The 15,919-nt window shown below is 37.0% G+C and overlaps 1 protein-coding gene across 16 annotated transcripts in view; it reads left to right on the top strand.

The window, feature by feature from the left end:
- MEF2A (myocyte enhancer factor 2A) overlaps positions 1-15,919 on the top strand; it is a 79,082-nt gene that overhangs the window by 8,554 nt on the left and 54,609 nt on the right. For 13 of the 16 annotated variants that reach the window (XM_081124681.1, XM_081124692.1, XM_081124687.1 and 10 more), the window contains exon 2: positions 13,660-13,745. The exons of the other annotated variants lie outside the window; for them this stretch is intronic. The gene's annotated coding sequence lies outside the window, so the exon portion shown is untranslated. The remainder of the gene's footprint in view (positions 1-13,659; positions 13,746-15,919) is intronic. 16 annotated transcript variants of the gene reach the window in all.

Raw genomic sequence — 15,919 nt, 5'->3', positions numbered from 1 at the left:
CTAAACTGCCCACGTGGCAGTGTCAGCATTCATTGATGGTTCTTGCCTGCATCAGTTACTGCACAGTGATTCCAGGGCGGCGTTTTTCTGTTCCTTCCTCATTTACTAGTTGGCATTTTATTCCTTTGCAAAGAACTTTTCCTTCTCATTTGTTTATTTAATATCAATGTAAATTCATAGATTCTTTTTTTATTAAGTAGGTTATGCCCTATCACCTGTTAGCACAGGGTTCATTTCGATGTTCCGCACTAACTCCCATTTGGCCAGTGGGCGCTCCGTCAGCTTCTCTCATTGACTGCTTTGACACGTTCCTGTTGTTTTCAGAGCCCTTCTGTCTCTTGGGACAGTAAGTTCTTCCACACTCATTTTCTGCCTTTCCTCCTGCTGGTTACAATCGGCCATTTCTTCAAGGAGTCCTGGTTTCTTTTTTGGTAAGAGTATTTAAAACCAAGAACTGGGCAGTGGATATGCTTGTTGATACTGAGGTTGTGTTGTTTTCGAGCCCTTCCAGCTGTCCAGGATAAGAGATTTTGAGTTTATGCTGATACCCTGGACAGTAGATTGTAATTTCTCTTTACATTCCTGAAACTCCTTAGAAGAAAGTCTTTTCCTTTGAAAGTGTTAACAGTTTAAATGACTACTTTCACCTATTTTTTCTATTTGATTTTGTAATGGTTGGGTGTTGTTTCCCAAAAAATTTTAAGCTTCTTTGGAGTAAGAATCCTATTTTAGCCCCGCAGGGCATGGCTCAGCGGTTGAGCATCGAGCTAGGATCCAGGCGATCAGGATTAGATTCCCAGTCAGGGCACATGCCCAGGTTTTGGGCTCCATCCCCAGTTGGGGGGTGTGCAGGAGGCAGCCAATCAATGACTCTCTCATCGTTGTTTCTCTCTCTCTCTCCTTTTCCTTTTCTCTGTCTGAAATCAATAAAGATATATTAAAAAAAAAAAGAAACCTGTTTTATATATCTATATGTTCAGTGAATATGTTCCACAGGCTGTGAATTTAGTTGATATCCATATGTTGTTTATAACATGTAATTATAATAATGACTCAGTATTATCTTTATTACTTTTATACCATAATTAAATATTCTTATGTTTGTTACAACATTTTGGGTAATTTTGTGGATTCTTTAAAGTGAATTGGTGATTCATTTGTTCTGTTTTTAGTAACTCTGCTATCCTAGAAGAAATGAAAAACTTTAAAGTTCTTCAACTTCAAAATTTAAAACCCTAATTCCTGAGATTAAAGTTTGTAATTAAAGAACATCAAAATGCCTAGTCTTGGCATTGCCATTTTATAGTGTTTTGTTCTTCAGCAAGTAATCACCTTTCTGGCATCACTTTAATTATAAAATGAGATGATATCTAGATCCTTTTTAACTTTACATGCTTTATACCTAATTAACATTGAATTGTTTATGAAAGTAAAATTAAGTGCCACAAAGTAACAGTGGAAAGAATATTGTGCTCCTGAGCCAGGAGTTCATTGAGTCTTAATTCTTAGTAAACATTGTGTTACTTCAGCAATTTATTTCACAATAATGGCCATTACCTTGCTCGTTTAGTCCACGGGGCTAGGTGATGAGGCATAGCAACGGAACAGGCGTGGCTTTCACAGATGGATGGGAGTGTGGACATATGTAAATTTATAATCCACTTTGCTATGTGCTCGATGTGGGCATTGCAGAGTTCCCTTGGAAAACAAAGAAACCCCAGGGTGATTCACCCAATTTCAAGGAGGCAGAAAATTTTATTCCAGAAGTGACCCCTTCAATTTAGGTTGAAACCTGCAGAGTGCATGGGACAGTTCCGTGAAGGGGGAGGGGAGTGTTTACCAGTAATCGGGCCAGATTGTGAGGAGCCCTTAAGGTATGTGAAGGAATTTGTACTTAGGGAGAATGGAAGCATCCTTAAGCCCTGGAGGAGGTTAATTAAAAAGATAATACTGATTACACTGTGGAGAATTCTTTGGAGAGGGTTAAAACTGTCAGGCAGGGGGAATAATTAAAGGGTGATTCAGCAGATTAGTTAGAAGGGGTGAGTTGCCCCAACGAAGGGAGTGGGATGACTGAAGAACTTGGGTTTGAGAGAGAGACAGGCGGCAGAACTAAAGGGCTCGGTGATGGGGGAGCATGTGGAAGGTGAAGGAAAGAGTTATGGGGGAAGATGAGGTGTTTGGGCAACTGAGGGAATGAATGGGCAGCTTATGAAATTGGAAGCAAGAGGAGCTGGCTTGAGAAGGTGATGTGTTTACATGTGAGAGCGCCTGGATAGGTAAATAGGCATGTCGGAGAGTGGGGAGTATTTTACTGTCAGAGGCGGAACAGTTCCTGATCATGACAGGGCCTAAGGATGTGGCCATGAAATGGGCGTTGAAAGAGGAGTGGAAGTGAAGGAATGAAGGGGGCAGGAGACTGAGAGGATTTATCTGTTTACAAAACGAAAGGAGAAGCTTTGATATTAACACATTCTGTTTTGTCTTTGTGATCTGGATTCTTTTGGGAAGTACTGATGATACCTTTTTAGAATGTCTTTGAGTTTGGTTTTGATGCTTTCTTACGGTTCATTTGGGATTTTGCATTTTTGGTTATACCACCACAAGAGTAATAGTACCATACCAGGGGGTACGTTTTATATCGGGGGTATATCATGTCTTATTATCGGTGATGTTAATTTTGATCACATAATTAAGGTGGCCCCTGCTAGTTTCTCCATTGTAAAGTTAGTTTTTCTCTTTGGAAATGATAAATATTTTGGGGGAGAGTCTATGTTAAATTTCCTGTTCCTCTTCAGACTTTCACCCACTCATTTTAGCATCCATCAGTGGAACTTATCTACAACAATTATTAATGTAATATTTATACCTAATGATGATTTCATAGTTTTTTCTTCATTTATCAATTGAGATTCTTCTGTAATGAAGAATTGTCCCTTCTCCATTTATTTAGTCACTTATTTATATTAGTATAGACTCAAAGATATTTTATTTTGTATTTATTTTGTATTGTATTTATTTTGTATTTATTTCATATTATCATTTTATTGCTCAGATCATCCAGCTTTGGCCATTGAGAGCGCCTCTGGTTGACATGTCCTTTGACATGTCTCCATCCTTTCTAAGAATTTCCTTACTTTCTGGTACTACAGGAAACTGCAGACTCAACTTGTATTTTACCTGTCCCAATCCTGGAATCTTCTTTTCCCAAGAGCCCTGACTTTATTGGAGGATGGCATTTAGAAACCAAGATCTGGGCGCTAGGTGTGCTCATTGCTACTGGGGTGTCATTGTTTCTAGGCCTTCTCAATAGAGCTAAGGTGTATAGGTGTGCGTCCTAACCCACACGTACACATCCACAGTTGGTTCTATAATGTGGCCTGTGTGTTCCTAAATTCACTGAGCTATGTGAAGTTGTGCAGTAAATACCACAGGGTTAATGGGATAAGTGGAGTTAGAGGAACAAACTAGAAGCCTTTGTCAATGACACATTAAAGAGTAGGAACCTAATAAGCCTATTTAAAATAGCAGCATGGTTTTAGATATGTTAAATGGTTAAGTAATACATAAATACATAGCCAATATGATGTACTTTATTATGAAAAAAAACAAGTTTACTTATGTGAGTGTCACAAGGGTTGTGGCTTGTAAGTTACTGTGAAGTGGTGCATCGGGACTTATCTGAAATCGGATGAAGCATCACACCAGGTGTCAATGGATGTGGCTCATAACACCTGCAGCGGACTGTGGCAGCTCATTTTTATTTGAATCAATTCTCCCTTGGATGCCTGGCAGTTTGTTCCTCACTTCTGTAAGAATTATTAATTTTTTTCCATTTCCTGTCTGAATTCAGCCAGCTTTTTTGTATTTGGTCCATTTTTGTTTTTAATGTTTGAATTTTTGATTCAAAGTGGTTTTCATATCTTCACATGCTCATTTGAACATTTTAATTCTCTTTGGAGTACTGAGTTACTTTTCTACTTTGGGTTGTTTTTGGTAGGGGATTTTCCTCAGTTCATATTTGTCAAGTTCCGTTTCCTGATTTTCTCGATTTCACATTTCCTTTGTTCATTTTTATGGTATTGGGTGCTTTCGGGTGTTCCTAGTTGAATGGTACCCTCCTCTGTCAGTATAGAACTGTTCTGTTCAATGGTTTTTATTTGTTTTAATGGTCAGAGAAGAGTTGTAAGACTTCCAGTATTATGATTCTCTTTGGTCTTACAAGACCTTAAATTTCCCCCTTTCGCCCGGCCGGGCATGGCTCAGCAGTTGAGCGTCGACCTGGGATCCAGGCGATCGGGGTTTGATTCCCGGGCAGGGCACATGCCCGGGTTGCGGGCTCGATCAGTGACTCTCTCATCATTGATGTTTCTGTCTCTCTCTCTCTCCCTCTCCTTTCCTCTCCCTGAAATCAATAAAGATATAATAATAAAAAAAAATTTCCCCTTTTTCTTTTGCCCTTTACTATCCAGTCGCCAAGGACGTTTCCCCTTTTACCTGCTTTCTTCTCCAGAAGCGATGTGTTGCAAAGTTGTGCCCCTTTACATGCCAGGTAGCACCTTAAATGGTGCCTGTTCCTTTAGATCATCAGAACTTTGAACTTCCTTCCCAATTCTGATCCAGTAGACAAATTTGCAGTATTTTCAGATTTAGGGTAGATTTATATTTTTGGTGGTCCTTGCAAACGACCCATACATAGCTGCTTTGCTAGCCTCCTTGCCACCACGCCTTGTGTCTCAGTAGGGGTGGAGGGACAGCCTGAGACATCAAGTGCTGGGATTTGGTGAATTTTCTGTTTCATTCCGTTATTTTGCAGTATCAGCATTCTGTGTCTTCAGGCTGTGCTGAAAGTGTGGTTTTGTGTAGAATTTCCTTTTCTTTTGTTTTTTTCATATGGTTTAGGGAAATATTTTTAGAGTTACTTAGATATTCTATCACCATTGTTCTGAATAAAGTCTCTACTTTCTGGGGAGTGGGAGTTGGACTCTGTTGATCCATGCCAGTGATTTTTAATTGGTGTGCTGCAAGAATTTTTAAAACATTCAATACCTGACTATTTAGTCAGGGGCACTGACCTTTTCCTCGGATTGTCAAATTAAAAAATGACAACAGCCAACAACAATAGCTGTCCTGTGTGAGTGAATCAAAATTATACCTTTTTTTTTTTTTTTTCAGATTGGCAAAAAATAAATATTTTTTGGTGTGCTGCAGAATTTTAGTAGTTAGTTTGTGTGTGCCATGAGATGGAAAAGGTTGAAAATCACGGGTTTATGCTGTTAGTGCTACAGAGCTTTCAGTTAAGACCTGGGCAGTCAACTTCCACTGGTGAGCTAGAGACTCTAGAAAGTACCTTGTTGAGATATAAGCTAATTAAATATAAATGCTCTGACTGCGTTCTGATCACATGGAAAGGCAAGTTCTGGGTGATTGCAAGAGTCTTAAGTGCTTTTTTCTATAAAGCAAGGTTATTAATTCAGAGGTCTCTTTCTGTAATGTATATTGGAAATGCCTTGGTTTTATAATAACACAGATGAGTCATAGGCATATATTCAGCCAAGGGCTTCTTTGGTACATCTTTATTCTAATGGCAATTGAATACATGAAGCTTTCAGAAAAGGTAACTTCTAAACTTAGGATTGATCTGATGGATATTAACTTCTTTGAAAATTAAAGCATATGTACTTCTTTATTTTCTACCCTCTTTTGGTTTTCTCAGTTGTATTTTATGATCTTGATAATTGTCCTTTGATTATAATAAATGGTAGGCGTGGCATTATTCCTTGACTCTAGTCTGCTTATTGTGTTTAATAAGGTGGCACTATACCTGTTTAGTGTAGCTAAAGTTAATCGGTTCTCTTTTATGCCATTTAACATGAGAAATTTAACATAAAGTTGGAATTATGCATGGGAGTTCTTAATGATTGGTTTCTAGAATTTAGTTACTTAAAATACGTATTACCTTTAAGCATTTTCCCCCTAGAATTAAAAAGATTTTTTTGTCAGTGTTCTATGTTGTAGAAATTGACTTGTTTTATTAGTCATTTTATATTTCTTTTTGTAAAAATATCAATCAGAATTAAAGGGCATATTGACTTTAAACATCAGAAATCTTTCAGAATATAAATTAAAGTCTTTTGCTATTAATGATGTGTCTTTGGAATTCTCTACCTGGCTTTCTAATGGTGTTTAAAGGCAGTCAGTACCTATGCCCAGTTGTCTGTCTGTGGAACCTCATTTATGAGCTTTCATTTATTTTTTTCATATTTTCCATAAGTTTTAGAGAATGAGAGGCTCTTTATACATTTTAATACCCCCCCCCCCTTGTACTTTTAACTGGTAAATACAGCAGCCCCAACGCAGTGTCCATGGTGTGGCTCCCTCACCCCCTCTTTTGAACTCTACCCCATATATCTTACTGCTTTAACTGTTTCTCTGTTGTGGATTCTGAAATATAAACACATAAGGTACAGTTCTTTGCTTCTAGGAGGTAATGGCTTAGGGAGGGTAAAACCACATTAATTACTATGGTTTATTAATTACCAAGTGATTTGTAAATCTTGGGCACTATGAGTGGATTAGGGTGTTCAGGGAAAGAAGGGCTCAGAAGTGATCAGGGATGCTTCATGGGAGAATTGGTGTTTGAGCTGGATGTCAAGTTTTATTGTCAGATGTGGAAAAGATACTCTACACAGAGAAAACAGTTTGAATGAATGCTAAAACAGGGAGGTTAGAGGTAAGTGTTGGACACCATTTGGTTAAGATGGAGGGCTTCTCAAAAGAAGATGGTAAAGTGGGAAAGAAAGAGCTTGAGGCCAGATTGTAGGACATCAGGAATGTTGAGCAGCAGGCTGGCTTTTGTTTTTAGGTAAGGAAGAGCTGCTGAAAGTTGTTAAAGCTCAGAGGTGACCAGGGCCGCCTTTCCATCACTGTGCCCGTCCAGGATAAGGAAGGTCCTGTGTAACTGTCTTACTAACCAAGCTTGGCTCCTTCATGAACAGTGCTCAGCAGCACTTTTCAGCCAGCACAGTGCCGGCTTCATTCTTTAATTTGATTGTTTGATGGGGTTGGTGGGAATGCGTGCCTTTCAGGTAGAAGACAGATGAAGATAGATTACCCTTTTCTCCTCTGTCCCACTTCTTGATCTCTCCTGGACCAGACCCAGTGCTGTGCTCTCCATGAAGAACTAATTCCTTCCAGTTAGGGCTTTCTTTAGAAATCTCATAGTGCTTTGTATCTGTTTGACCATACGTACCATGTTTGACCTTACACTAGAGGCAGTAGACGTCTGGACACCGCATTGAAGGTTTTTGTGCTGTGACTTGGTTATTGCATTCTTTTCATGTAGATTCTCATGTACATTGTCCAGAATAGGCAAACTATAGAGACAAGAAGTAGATGCCCCACTGCTTAGGGCTGCAGTATCGGCGGGACTGCGCGCATGGCTACTAGCTTTCTTTTGAAGGTGCTGAAAATTATCCGCAATTAGGTGGTAGTGATTGCACATTCCTGAGACTATAAAAAACATTCAAGTGTATACTTTAAATGGGTGAATTGTATGGAATGTGAGTTACATCCCAGTAAAGCTGTTTGGTATTTCTTTTAAAAAGAGCAGAAGCTGTGTGAAGAAATGTTTTGGGCCTCATGGGTAGTTTAGGGGATATTGATGGAGGTGGAAGGGCATGGGGACAATGGACATACCTTGGCATTAGTGGACCGTCATGTATGACACAAATGCTCCCTTCTCTATCCACTAGCAAAGAATGTGATAGGTTATGCTTTGGTGGGGATTATATAAGAACCAGCTTTTGGACCTTGCTCAGCCTGGAATTGTGCATAATTCCCGTTGACAAGATTAGTTTTGCCTTTCTCTTATCTTTGCATTTTTTTGGTCATGTTAAATTCACATGCTTTCCTATTTTCAAGGTAGCTCCTAATTGTGTTGTTCCCATCTGTCTATCCTGCACCCTGTTTTGCTTTTTTTTGACACCTACTAGAGTTTATGTTGTCTTTCGCTTCCTTACCTCCTGTAATTGGAACAGTCCCTGGGCGCTTCAAATCACTTCCTTCCTTAAATGCTTGCTTCTGTGAAGTTCTAGTGACTGAAAGGTATTGTTTCTTGTGACTTAGTATCTATTTATATGCTTACAAATCTTGTAAGACCTTAGCAGTATTTTTTTCAATTTTAGTACCAGCTATTAAATGATTCCAAATATATTCCCAAACTTCTCATTTGGCTTTTGCTGTAATGTTTGCCTTTCTGATGTCATCAACAAAGTGATGAGTTTTTGATAGGAATGTTAACTAATTGATTTCCAGCGACGTCCATCTGTTTCATTTGTCTGTTTTCTGGGTTATCTCTTTTTATGAATGTATTGTCCTCCCCATAAGCAATTATAATTATTGTGATGATGGTTATAAAAACAGCCCCAGTAATTAGCACTTATTGAGCTTATACTGTATTCCAGGCACTACGCTAAGCACATTATATGCTTATTTAGTACTCACAACTAATTTGATGAAGTTTATGAACTGTTACTATATTATTATAGATGAAGAATCAAAGACTTAAGAGGTAATGTTGGTTGTTCTTAGGCTTACCTTTGTAACGTCAGGAAATTATGCATATATACCTTTCCAGTGTTGAGGCCTGGCTTTTATAACATGTGAATTTGGCATCCTCGTATGTTCTTTGGTGGTGGCTCAAAAATTTGCAAATTTATTCCTGAGTGGAATCATACACTACGTACTCACTAGTATTTTCCTTTTCTTCCTCACCAAAATGTTTTTGCAATTCATTCATGTTTGTGTCTATCAGTTTGCCCCATTTTTCTGGTGTCTGGTGTTCCGTTATGTGTTTATACCACAACTTCTCTGTTCACCTCCTGTGGACATTTTGGTTGGTTCCACTTTGGAGCTGTTAGGAAGAAAGCTCCTGTGCACACCTGAGTAACAAGCCTTCATGTGGACAAACGCTTTCATTATTCCTGGGCAAACACCAAGGAGTGGGATTTCTGGATCATATGTGAATTGTGTGTTTTACCTTATAAGAAACTGTGAAACTGTTTTCTGAAGTAGTTGTATAATGTTATAGTCCTACCAGCAGTGAGTTGCAGTTTCTCTGTGTCTTCAACATTCTGTGTGGCCAGCCTTTTTAAGTTGAGCTGTTTTAGTGAATGCAATAGTTCAATTCAGGAGTCATTTTTTCTGCACTGTTTAATCTCTTGCTAAGTCTGTACAGTTCTTTTGTGAGAAACTACCTTTTACACCTTTAGAAATCCATTTGACTCTTTTTAAAAATAATTTCTTGTTTTTTTTAAAATACTTTAATATGTTTATAATATTTTAAAGTTTATATGTCTTAAAGTTATCGTCTCTGTTTCTGGATCTGTTTATTTTTTCAGATTTTTCTCCTGGTATGGGCCACACATTTTTTCCATTTTCTTATTTTAGTTAGTTTTGATTGACTCTTGGACATTCATCATGCTGTTGTCTGGAGTTTGTTGATTTCCTCACGAGTGACTGTAATGTTGTTTCGCCAGGCTGTTATACTTCTCATAGATCTTTTTGAACCTTTTAAGGCTTGTTTTTGAACTTTATTCTGGCAGGTCTAGTGGAACCTTTGCGTGAGAACTAGTTCAGCACTTCTGCTTAGGGGCCATTTTGCTTCAGTTTCTGATTGCCCCAGGTTTCAGTGAGATCTCGCTCCCCTGGGGAACTTGGACATCCCCCAGTCTTAATGTAAGCCCTGGGGGCGTTTGAGCTGCTTCCCGATCATTTTTCTTTGCGTTGCTTTATAGAGTTTCACTTTGTTCATGCCTGGCTTGATAGTCAATGAAAAACTTCATTGTCAGGTATGGTAGCAGGTAGCCACATGTGGCTACTGAGAGCTTGAACTGTGGCTAGTTCAAATTTAAATATGCTGTAAGTGTATAACACACCGAGTTTCAGTTATGTTCTGAACATTAACGATAACGTTTTGAGCGTATTGGGTTAAATGAATTATGTTAAAATCAGTTTCACCTGCTTCATTTTACTTTCAAATGTGGTTAATAGAAAATGTAAAATTTCATTTTAGGCTTACCTTACATTTCTTCTGGGCAGAGCTTCTCTAGAAACCTCTCTGCAGATTTCAGGAACACTTTCTCTTCTTGAGCTGCCCCACAATTTCCCCTACCTCAGCCTCCCTTAATTTCATTCTCTGTGTCTTCTACTCCGAGTCGCAGAGTCCACCATGCTCTGCTTGGCTCCCATTCCTGCACTGCCCTCCTGACTCTGCATCCAGGAATTTATTTGTAGGGGACACTTGTCCTTTTTTCAGACATCACAGTGCTCAGCTGCTTGCTGTCCAGTGTTTTAAAATTATAGTATTCTATATCTGACCTGTTTTTTAAATTAAGTTCAGTGGGAGAGCATGTCTGGCACCAGTTACTACGTCATGGGTGCCAGCCAAGTATTTTTAAGGCATGAGGAGCTTGATGCCCATGTATGAGAGCATTGCCACTACACCCATGTTTTTATTACAAATGGAAATTCATATTTGAGCAAATAGGCAATTTTTATTGTGTTTATAGACTGTTCTTTGTTACTTTTCCCCCCCCTGTTTAACTTTTGTCCTAATCTAGATTGACTTTAAAGATGTTGTTCTTTTCATACAGAAACCTCTTTTCTTTGACATCACATTATGCTCAGGGCAGAGGTGTTCAGTGGAGTTCTTATAATTTCCAAAATAAGATAGTAATTTCCTTTATACATTTATGGAGGGGTTTTTTTGTTTGTTTGTTTTTTTAAGTCAAGATTTGAGGAGCTGTTTAGGTTTTTAGGCCCTTAAGATTTGAAACTAGAATCTTAATATCATGTCAGCAGTATCTTGATTTTACTTTGCTTTCTAGCTTATTGGCATTCACTGGTTAGGTGCTTAAATAACAAGAGATAGGTATTAGTGAGCAAATTATTTATTTTGGGTTATTTAGGTCTTCAGGTATCAATCATTGTAATAGGGTTGTCTGTTTGCTTGGTAAAGTGCAGTTGAGACATTTGAAGAGAGGAATTTGAACTTTGGTCATTACATTTAACCTTTCTTGTTAATATGGAAAATGAAATTGACAGTAAGTTGTGCCATAGCATAAAATATGATCGTCAGCATTTATTCATCATTGAAATGATAACGCTTTCAAAGGTCTCATTTGTTTTAGAGTGCCTTCTTTAAAAGTTGTTTTTTTTAACCATGTGATTTTTGTGATACTATCTTGTGTAATTTTTATTTGTGGTAACTGTCATGTAGAAATTTAAAATATATTTTACAAGTTATTGGGGAGTTATCAGTGTTCATCACTTTTGTTCACAGCAGGCACCCACCTGTTATTCGTCAGGGTTTCTCTCACATAGGTATCGATGGGCAGTGTGTATCGGTGTATATCAGAAGCTGCTCAAAGGTGTCAGTCCTCTGAGACTGAGGTTTACTTTGCTGTTTTTTGAACCTGTTGTTACAGTATGCATTCATTTTTTCACTTACTTAATTCAAAAAAAGCATTAATTGAACTGTGGTTAGGCTTAGTGGTTAAAGCATGCCTGAGTTCTAGTCCTGGCTTCACCACTTAACTAGCTTGGCTGCGTGACCCTGACAGGTTGCTCCTTAGTATTTCAGTTTCCTCTTGAGGGCCACAGTGAGGCTGTTGGTGGCTTTACCTAAAGCAGTTAGAATACTGATTAGCAGACAATAAATACTCAGATGTTACTGCTGCTGTTGCAGTTGTTCCTGTTACTACACCAGGTCTTCCCCAGATACCTTTGCTCACGTTTTAGTCCCCTCCCTATGATAGTACTTTCTCTCTTGCTTTATTTTTTTCTCATGAAGGACTTTTCACTAATCTGCCATACATATTACATACATTGCATTCACTGGGGTAAAAAGGTGAACAGAATTATAGAGATTGACACTTTGGGCAATGGCTTGAAGTCCAGGTTAACAACGGTCTAGGTTACCCAGAAGCAGAGGGAGCTGGGTGGTTGGTTGCGACCAGGTTCGGGAGGGGCAGCAGCTAGAGGTCCAGGTTGCCTGGCCCTTGCCTGGATGTAAGCAGTGGGGTTTGGAGGTTCGGTATATGAAATTTAATTATAACTGGCTGCAGCAGTAACATTTTAGTTGTGGTTTTATTGTTTGAAAGTCAGAGTGTGTTTCATTGTAGATAATTAGAAGATAACTATAAAAACTTGATTTTTAGAGTATTGCCTTTTAGAAACTCTTTGATAACTTGTGTTTTGTACATAGTTCTCAATCACAATTCATTTTCTGAATGGAGGAATGAATTTTGATGTAAGAACATGTACTACAATGTGTAAACATAAATATGTTTAATTAGTTATTTACCATGGGTCAAATAGCTAAAGGTTAATTCCTGCTGTGACACTAACACAAAATTGTTACTAAGATACATATTAAAATAGTTAGTTTTGTTTAGAGTGAGGACCCATGAAAAATATTTTAACTTTGAATTATTTGATTTTAGAAGTTGGTAAGTAAAACTATATTTGAGGAGTTATTTTCTTTTCTACATTTCAATGCAATTAGATTAAAAGCTGAAATCGGCTTTTAAGAGCAAACTCCTCAAAAAAAAAAAAAAAAGCTTTTAACCTTGCAGAAAAGGCTTGAGTGTGTGTGTGTGTGTGTGTGTGTGTGTGTGTGTGTGTGTTTTAAAGTTCAAGCTTTTACTACTTAATTTGTTACTATAAAAAGAAGATGGAAGTGGAAAAAGTTTGTTTGGAGTAGAAATAAAGTTACAGTATTACAGTAATTAATACTGTCCGCCCAGATTACAAAGACTTTCTGTGGAGAAATGACGGTTTTCATTTGATGAGGCAGATTTATGTGGGGACTGGCAGAATTACCCAGTCGTGTGGCTCTGAATTACTGGATTAGCAGCATCATGGATCCTGCCCAGGTGGGGTGAAGAGAGGGGTAGTTTTTACCATCTTTCCCTTTTCTGCCTAAATATCTTGCTACCATTTCCAAGCAAAACTGTAGCGGGACTGGATGGTTCTTTATGCACTAATCCATTGGTTAGTATTCACCAGTGTTCCTTTATTAATGTGAATTATTGACATTGATCAGTTTTATATTTTGGCATTTTGTGGTCATTTCCATTTTATGTTCTCTTCAAAAGATAGTGAAAGCTATAAGTATATACATTGTATATGAATACAAACATATATTATGGCAATAGAAATTGCTGACCTATTGACAGTTTTCTTAATGAGAACACAGTACAGTGAATATTTTCAACAGTTGCATCCAGACATAAATTCTGGGGCTGTGTGTTCCAGGTAAATATAAAATATTATCATGTGATACAAAGGATAGGAAAATGGAACCTAGGAAACCAGCTGGTGAGTCTTGGAGTGTGTAGAATATTATTGAACATTTAAGTAATACTCTCTGAAAAAATGGGTTAGTGACATTAGAAATGCTCAGTTGGCTAAAATTATGTTTTTTAGCCAAATAAAATAACTGACTTTTAAATATTTATTTTCCTATTATTCAGTGAGTATTTGTGGAGCTGTCTGCCAGGCATGGTAGTATCGTTGGAATTTGTAATAATGAAATATATTTAATTCTGAGTTAAGAACAATTGCTAACCCATCTCATATTTTTTCTTTATTAAGGAATTGCATTTTGTGAAAAAGTAACAAGGAAGAATTTTCTTCAAGGATCACATCTAAGTGCACTTTTTGTTGAGACATCATTTCTAGTAAGACACTTTTCATTTTTCTACAATATGAAGTAAATAAATACCATGGAGATGCTTTGTTAAAACATTTAACTTTGAGAGTTAAATAAAATCCATTCAGACTGTCTTGTGAGTTTGAATGGCAATCATTTTGGAGTTTATCTTGGGGATTAATGTAGATGAATTAAGTAAATTTATAGAATCCAGTTGAAGTGCATAATATTATATAGTTATAGTTTCTTGTGTATTATGTTCTGACACTACTCAGATAAACCCAGATCTTTACATCTTTGCCAATTCCATATCAGTTACCTTTTTAAAAAAAAAAAAAAATCTAAAGTAGGTAGTCCATATTTACTGTGACAGGAATTAGGAGGAGGGGAGGGTTGGAGGATAACACAGCTGAGGTAAGAGTTTTCAAATGACAGATGAAGTGCACACATCTAGCCATGTTTCTTGAAAGATGGGAAGGGTAAGTGAAAAAAATTAAGCTAATTTAAGAGATCGTTTAAAATGTGGGCTTTTTTTGTGACTTTGAATTTATTGCCTTAAATCATAGGCCCGTAATTGCAAAGCCCTGGAGTACTCTGTTTTGATTTAAAAACGTAATTGGTCTAGGTTAATGGTTTCAGTATGTCAGCAAAATGCGTAGCCTTAGAAGTTTTCATGAGTGAAACCTCATATGAAGTCTACCTTTTTGTTTTTAATTGGGAAAAAAAATTGTATTGACACTAGAATATTAAAAAATAATGTAATTTAAAAAATGTTAGCAGGGAATGGTTTTGGTACATTATAAGTTAGCATTAACATTTGAAATATTAGATATCGTTGATTAAGCCTGATTTATGTCAGTAAAAAATGTGGGAAAGGTACTTAAGACCTTTTTTGTTGTTGTCATTTTAAGAGTTGTTTTGCTATTTAACATAAGGTCTAATTTTTTCCTTGAAAAATTAAATGTTAGAAAGTACATTTATGAACTTACAAAATGAGTTCCTTGTTAAAATACTTTATTCCAATATCAGTTTCTTGTGGCTATATATTTTTGTTGTTAAACTTTGAAGAACAGCACATTTTATGGTATCTTTCATTTTGGGGAACTAGAGAAAAGGCATTGCTTTTCAATTGAAGCAAAGTATCCTTAAGTCCAAAACTTATATATGTATAGGCAGGATGGCGATAATGAAGTTTAATTCACATTTTAAAATCCAAACTTTGGTTAGTTTTGTCTAAATCTTTGAATGTTTCTTTTTCATTTTATTTACATTTCTCATAAGTTCATTTTGTCTAATAACTGCTCTAAACCGAGTGATTTGATTAAAACACTTGTAGGTATTTAGCCAGTCTTATTCCCATAGCTCAGAACTGTGAACCTTCTCTGAACCTTGGTAATGGCTCTGCGCATAATTTCAGCTGTTATATTTTGGGTCATGTTTAAGCTTTAGGAAATTTTTTATAATGCTTTCTTCCCTAACTAAGTTCAAGGATATAGAATGTCTAATTCTTCCTGTTAGGCTTTCTCTGGCTCTGAGGGTTATGCTTGAGTTAATAACTACTTGCTTAGGAGTTATTCTTGAGTACTTAGATGGGTAATGCTCTTTCCTTTTGAATAGATTTATATGTTGACTGAAGAGCTTCCAATTAGGGATTTTCCCCTATCATTCTGCCCTAATTTGGAGTAGAAATTGGAGGAGTTGGCACAGAGATTGGGCAAGATTTTTTCCTACCTTTTTTTTCTTTCATGTCTTGGAACTGCTTTGGGCTCTTATATTTTAGGTCTGTGGTCCATTTTGAGTTAACTTTTTTATATGGTGTGAGGTAAGGGATGAGATTTATTTCTTTGCAAATGGAAATAAATTGTTCCAAAATCATTTTTGAGAAGATAATATTTTCTGCTGTTGAATTACCTTGGCATCTTTGTTGAAAATCAATTGACCATCATATGTGGGTCTATTTTATGACTCTGTTCTGTTCTATATATCTGTCCTTATGAGAGTACTGTACTGTTTTGATTACAAGATAGTAATCAAGCAGCTTTACAGTGAGTCTTAAAATCGAGTGGTGTAAATCCTCCAACTTTGTTCTTCTATTTCTAAGTTGTTTTTCTATTCTAGGTTCTTTCCATTTCTTTCTGTGTATTTTAGAATCAGCTTGTCAGTCTCTACAAAAATGCCTAATGGCATTTTAATTATGAATAT

This window comes from Miniopterus schreibersii (genome assembly GCF_964146895.1).
Source record: "Miniopterus schreibersii genome assembly, chromosome: 22".
Classification (NCBI taxonomy): Eukaryota; Metazoa; Chordata; class Mammalia; order Chiroptera; family Miniopteridae; genus Miniopterus; species Miniopterus schreibersii.
This window is presented reverse-complemented; position numbering and strand designations above follow the sequence as displayed.